Raw genomic sequence first — 6,242 nt, 5'->3', positions numbered from 1 at the left:
CAGCTAGGAGGGGGAGTATTAATTTTTTTTGTGCGTAATAAGGAGGGACTTCCTTGCGTGCGAAGATATAGCTGGTGGGTCCGACCTGTTAGCGGGGGGAACGTTTTTTTTTGTGCGAAATACAGAGGCCCTTCCGGTGGGTCCCAGATGTCAGGTGGAGGAATCATTATTTTGCGCGTAATAAGGAGGCATTTTCTTGTGTGCGGCCGTGGACCCAGCTGTCAGCCTCTCCACGTATAGTCCACGTCCGATGGATGTCGTTCGTTGACCACGTTGACCACGGCGCGCCGAGAGCACCAGGGCGGTGGACAACGGCGAGGCCTAGGAAGGGAACAACACGGAGCCGGGGAAGACTCGGCAGTGGTTGCCCACGCGGTGGGGAGTACGAGGGTTTACTGGTCCGGCTGCCATCGCCGGAAAATAACAGGAGGTGTGGGTGAGTAGAGGAATGGCCTGGCCAGCAATGGAGTAGGGTGGGGTGATACGTCTCCAACGTATCTATAATTTATGAAGTATTCATGCTATTATATTATCCTTCTAGGATGTTTTATATGCTATTTTATATGATTTTTGGGACTAACCTATTAACCGGAGGCCCAGCCCAAATTGCTGTTTTCTTGCCTATTTTAGTGTTTTGAAGAAAAGGAATATCAAACGGAGTCCAAAGGGAATGAAACCTTCGGGAGAGTTATTTTTGGAACGGAAGCAATCCAGGAGACTTGGAGTAGACGTCAGGGAAGCTTCGAGGAAGCCACGAGGCAGGGAGGCGCGCCCCACCCCCCTGGGCGCCCCCCACCCTCGTGGGCCCCTCATGGCTCCCCTGACTGACTTCTTTGGCCTATATATATCCATATACCCTAAAAACATCAGGGAACACAATAGATCGGGAGTTCCGCCGCCACAAGCCTCTTTAGCCACCAAAAACCAATCGGGACCCTGTTCCGGCACCCTGCCGGAGGGGGGATCCCTCACCGGTGGTCATCTTCATCATCCCGGCACTCTCCATGACGAGGAGGGAGTAGTTCACCCTCGGGGCTGAGGGTATGTATCAGTAGCTATGTGTTTGATCTCTCTCTCTCTCGTGTTCTTGATTCGGCACGATCTTGATGTATCGCGAGCTTTGCTATTATAGTTGGATCTTATGATGTTTCTCCCCCTCTACTCTCTTGTAATGGATTGAGTTTTCCCTTTGAAGTTATCTTATCGGATTGAGTCTTTAAGGATTTGAGAACACTTGATGTATGTCTAGCATGTGCTTATCTGTGGTGACAATGGGATATTCACGTGATTCACTTGATGTATGTTTTCGTGATCAACTTGCGGGTTCAGTGACCTTGTGAACTTATGCATAGGGGTTGGCACACGTTTTCGTCTTGACTCTCCGGTATAAACTTTGGGGCACTCTTTGAAGTACTTTGTGTTGGTTTGAATAGATGAATCTGAGATTGTGTGATGCATATCGTATAATCATAGCCATGGATACTTGTGGTGACATTGGAGTATCTTGGTGACATTAGGGTTTTGGTTGATTTGTGTCTTAAGGAGTTATACTAGTACGAACTCTATGATAGATCGAACGGAAAGAATAACTTCGTGTTATTTTACTACGGACTCTTGAATACATTGATCAGAAAGAATAACTTTGAGGTGGTTTCGTACCCTACCATAATCTCTTCGTTTGTTCTCCGCCACTAGTGAATTTGGAGTGACTCTTTGTTGCATGTTGAGGGATAGTTATATGATCCAATTATGTTATTATTGTTGAGAGAACTTGCACTAGTGAAAGTATGAGCCCTAGGCCTTGCTTCCTAGCATTGCAATACCGTTTACGCTCACTTTTATCGCTTGCTACCTTGCTGTTTTTATATTTTTATATTACAAAAACCTATATCTACCATCCATATTGCACTTGTATCACCATCTCTTCGTCGAACTAGTGCACCTATACAATTTACCGTTGTATTGGGTGTGTTGGGGACACAAGAGACTCTTTGTTATTTGGTTGCAGGGTTGCTTGAGAGAGACCATCTTCATCCTACACCTCCCATGGATTGATAAACCTTAGGTCATCCACTTGAGGGAAATTTGCTACTGTCCTACAAACCTCTGCACTTGGAGGCCCAACAACGTCTACAAGAAGAAGGTTGCGTAGTAGACATCAAGCTCTTTTCTGGCGCCGTTGCCGGGGAGGTTAGTGCTTGAAGGTATATCTTTAGATCTTGCAACCAAATCTTTTAGTTTCTTGTTTTATCACTAGTTTAGTTTATAAAACAAAACTACAAAAAAATGGAATTAAGGATGCCTCATATGCTTCATCTTATTTCGTGAAAATGACGGTAAGGAAAATTGTGCTCAAGTACTAGAAGAAGAAATCAATAAAATGTTTGGCACTAAATCTTTGAATGATGAGAATGATTGCAATGTTGTTAGTATGAATTCTTTGAATACCCATGATGCTAATGATATGCAAAGCCACAAGCTTGGGGATGCTATGTTTGATGAAGATGATATTTTTTGTCCCCCAAGTTTTGATGAGCAAATTTATTATGATGAAAGCATGCCTCCTATTTATGATGATTATTGTGATGACACGTATGCTATAAAGAATAAATATAACCATGAAACTTGTCATCATGATTTTAATTTTCAATTGGATTATGCTTCACATGATAGTTATTTTGTTGAGTTTGCTCCCACTACTATTGATGAGAAGAATTTTGCTTATGTGGAGAGTAATAAATTTTCTATGCTTGTAGATCATGAAAAGAATGCTTTATGTGATGGTTATATTGTTGAATTCATTCATGCTACTGGAAATTATTATGAGAGAGGAACATGTGCTTTTACATATTGCAATAATATCAAGTTTCCTCTCTATGTGTCGAAATTTTTGAAGTTGCACTTGTTCTGCCTTCCTATGCAAGTTGATTCTTGTTCCCATAAGTTGTTTGCTCACAAAATCCCTATGCATAGGAAGTGGGTTAGGCTTAAATGTGCTAGTCATATGCTTCACGATGCTCCCGTTATGTTTCAATTCTTATCTTTTATGTGAGCATCATTGTCATCATCATGTCTAGCTAAAAAGGCAATAAAGAAAAGCGCTTGTTGGGAGACAACCCAATATTTACCCCTACTATTTTTGTGTGTTCACATGATTAAGCTACTGTAGTAATAATGTTTTATAGCTTTTGTTTCAATAAAGTGCCGAGTAGAACCTTTGGAAAGACTTGGGTGGAAGTTAATGTGATCTTGCTATAAAAAACAGAAATTTTGCGCTCACGAGTTTAGCTGTCATTTTTTACAGAAGAGTGATTTTAAGTTGATTCTTTTTGAAGAAGATTAATAGACAAATTCCTCAGGTCCACCAATTTATTTCCGAATTTTTGGAGTTCCATAAGTATATGTTTGATACAGATTACTACAGACTGTTCTGTTTTTGACAGATTCTGTTTTCTATGTGTTGTTTGCTTATTTTGATGAATCTATGAGTAGTATTGGAGGGTATTAACCATAGAGAAATTGGAATACAGTAGATATTACACCAATATTAATTTAGAATGAGTTCATAACAGTACCTAAGTGGTGATTTATTTCTTATACTAACGGAGCTTACGAGTTTTCTGTTAAGTTTTGTGTTGTGAAGTTTTCAAGTTTTGGGTAAAGATTCGATGGACTATGGAATAAGGAGTGGCAGGAGCCTAAGCTTGGGGATGCCCAAGGCACCCCAAGGTAATATTCAAGTACAACCAAGAGCCTAATCTTGGGGATGCCCCGGATGGCATCCCTCTTTCGTCTTCGTTCATCGGTAACTTTACTTGAAGCTATATTATTATTCACCACATGATATGTGTTCTGCTTGGAGCGTCATTTTATTTTGTTAGTATTTGCTTTCTGTTATTTAGAATAATGTTTTGCATCTTTATTTTTAATAAAATGTCAAGGATAGGCTTTACCATGCTTATTTTGCAAGTATACATGTTGCTGTTTCAAAACAGAAAGTTTACCGCTGTTGCAAAAATTCCCTAGAAAAGTCAGAAAATGATAAAATGTTGAAACTTTTTGCATAATAAGCTCTGATAAATTTTCTACAGTGTGGTAGAATTTCATAATGTTTGGAGTTAGGGAAGTATGATGAATCTTGCATTCTTTACAGACTGTACTATTTTGGCAGATTTCTGTTATGTTTGCATATGTTTGCTTGTTTAATGATTCTATTTGAGGATAGGAGTATTAAATATGCAGAGGCATTTAGTATGCAATGTTGAATAATAATTTTAGTGATTTGTTACAGTAGAAAATGATAAGGTTTTTGCATTGGTTTATACTAACTTATCTCACGAGTTCTTGTTGAGTTTGGTGTGGATGAAGCTTTCGAGATTTAGGAAACCGTGATATGAGAGGAATTAAGGAGACACAAAAGCTCAAGCTTGGGGATGCCCAAGGCACCCCAAGATAATATTTCAAGAAGTATCAAGCATCTAAGCTTGGGGATGCCCCGGTAGGCATCCCACCTTTCTTCTTCAACAATTATCGGTTAGTATCAATTGAGCCTAAATTTTTGCTTCTTCACATCATGAGTGCTATCCTTGAAGTGTTGTTTTATTTTGTTTTTCTTGCTATTTGATTAATATCCCAAGATCTGAAATTCTTAAATGAGAGAGAGTCTTCACATAGCAACATAATTATTTAACTATTTATTGATCTTCACTTATATCTTTTTGGAGTAGTTTGTCATTTACTCGTGTGCTTCACTTATATCCTATGAGTAAATGGTTGAATGATTTGAATGTCATAAATCTGAAATTATACATGTTTCATATGCCTTTCCCATGGGGAGTAATGACTTCACATATAATAAGTAGAGGTGGTAAATTTATTGAAGGTTAGCAAACATTGTATTGGTCACTTGAACAATTCATGAAAGAATATTGAAGGAAGAGAGATTTCACATATAAATATACTATCTTGGACATCTTCTATGATTGTGAGCCCCATTAATTATTTTCAAACCTGAGCAAATTAGTTGAAGTTGGACAAGGAAGACAACATAATGAGTTATGCTTGGGTATATTTCTATAGAAGTTATATTGTTATGGATCCTCTAACATGTGGTGCTTGCTATTTAGAATCCTTTGCTAGCCAAAATATCTATACTAAGCGGTAATACTCCTTGTGCATCCAAATTCCTTGAACCAAGTTTCTTCCATGAGTGTCCACCATATCTACCTATATGCGGTATTTACCTGCCGTTCCAAGTAAATTTGCATGTGCCAAACTCTAAACCTTCAAATAATAATCTGTTTTGTATGCCCGAATCGCTCATGTAGCGACTAGGGGTTGTCAGTATCTTCCATGCTAGGTGGGTTATTCTCACGATGAGTGGACTCCGCTCATCATTCACGAGAAAATGGCTGGTAACTGGGATGCCCAGTCCTATGATCAAAAGATCAAAAACAAATTCGCAAATAATTTAAACAAACTCTCCCAGGGTTGTTGATAGTTGGACGACACCCGTTGTTTCGGACAAGCCGTGGAGTGTGATTGTTGGTGGAGGGGGAGTAAAATCTTTTAGCTTCGAGCTCTGGCACCTCTGCAAATCCCTGCTTCCATCTGCGAAGGGCCTATCTTTTACTTTTATGCAAGAGTCAGTAGTATTCCTTCTCATTCCAACCTACTCTTTAGTTGGCAAGCATCATGTGATGGAAAGATCTAAGCATATATTGCCATTCAAATATATTTGATCGTGAATTATTATTGTTGACAATTATCTATATGATAAATAAGTTGGGAGGCAAAACATTAAGCCCCTATCTTTCTCTATGTTCGATGGATGCTATTTGTTCTAAAAATATGCTTTGAGTGGTAGCAATCATGGAAGACTATATGATAGTTGAGTATGTGGGATTTGCTAAATCAAAGCTCTTACATAGACCCTTCCTGAAAATAAGATGAATTGCAATTGTTTGATGACTGAGAACATAGTTTGTTAGTTTTCAAGAAAGTTTATGATCTATACTTTAACATGTGAATAGCTTCTTACTTGATCATGAGAAGCTTTATGATTTGAGCTACTGTTGTGACATATAATGATGCTACAAAAGGTGCTTGAAATTATCATTGATCAAACTTGTGCACCTGCTAGCATTCACACTTCATAAATTATTTCTTTTATCATTTACCTACTCGAGGACGAGAAGGAATTAAGCTTGGGGATGCTGATACGTCTCCAACGTATCTATAAT

The sequence above is a fragment of the Triticum aestivum genome, chromosome 1D, assembly GCF_018294505.1.
Source record: "Triticum aestivum cultivar Chinese Spring chromosome 1D, IWGSC CS RefSeq v2.1, whole genome shotgun sequence".
In the NCBI taxonomy this organism is placed as follows: Eukaryota; Viridiplantae; Streptophyta; class Magnoliopsida; order Poales; family Poaceae; genus Triticum; species Triticum aestivum.
This window is presented reverse-complemented; position numbering follows the sequence as displayed.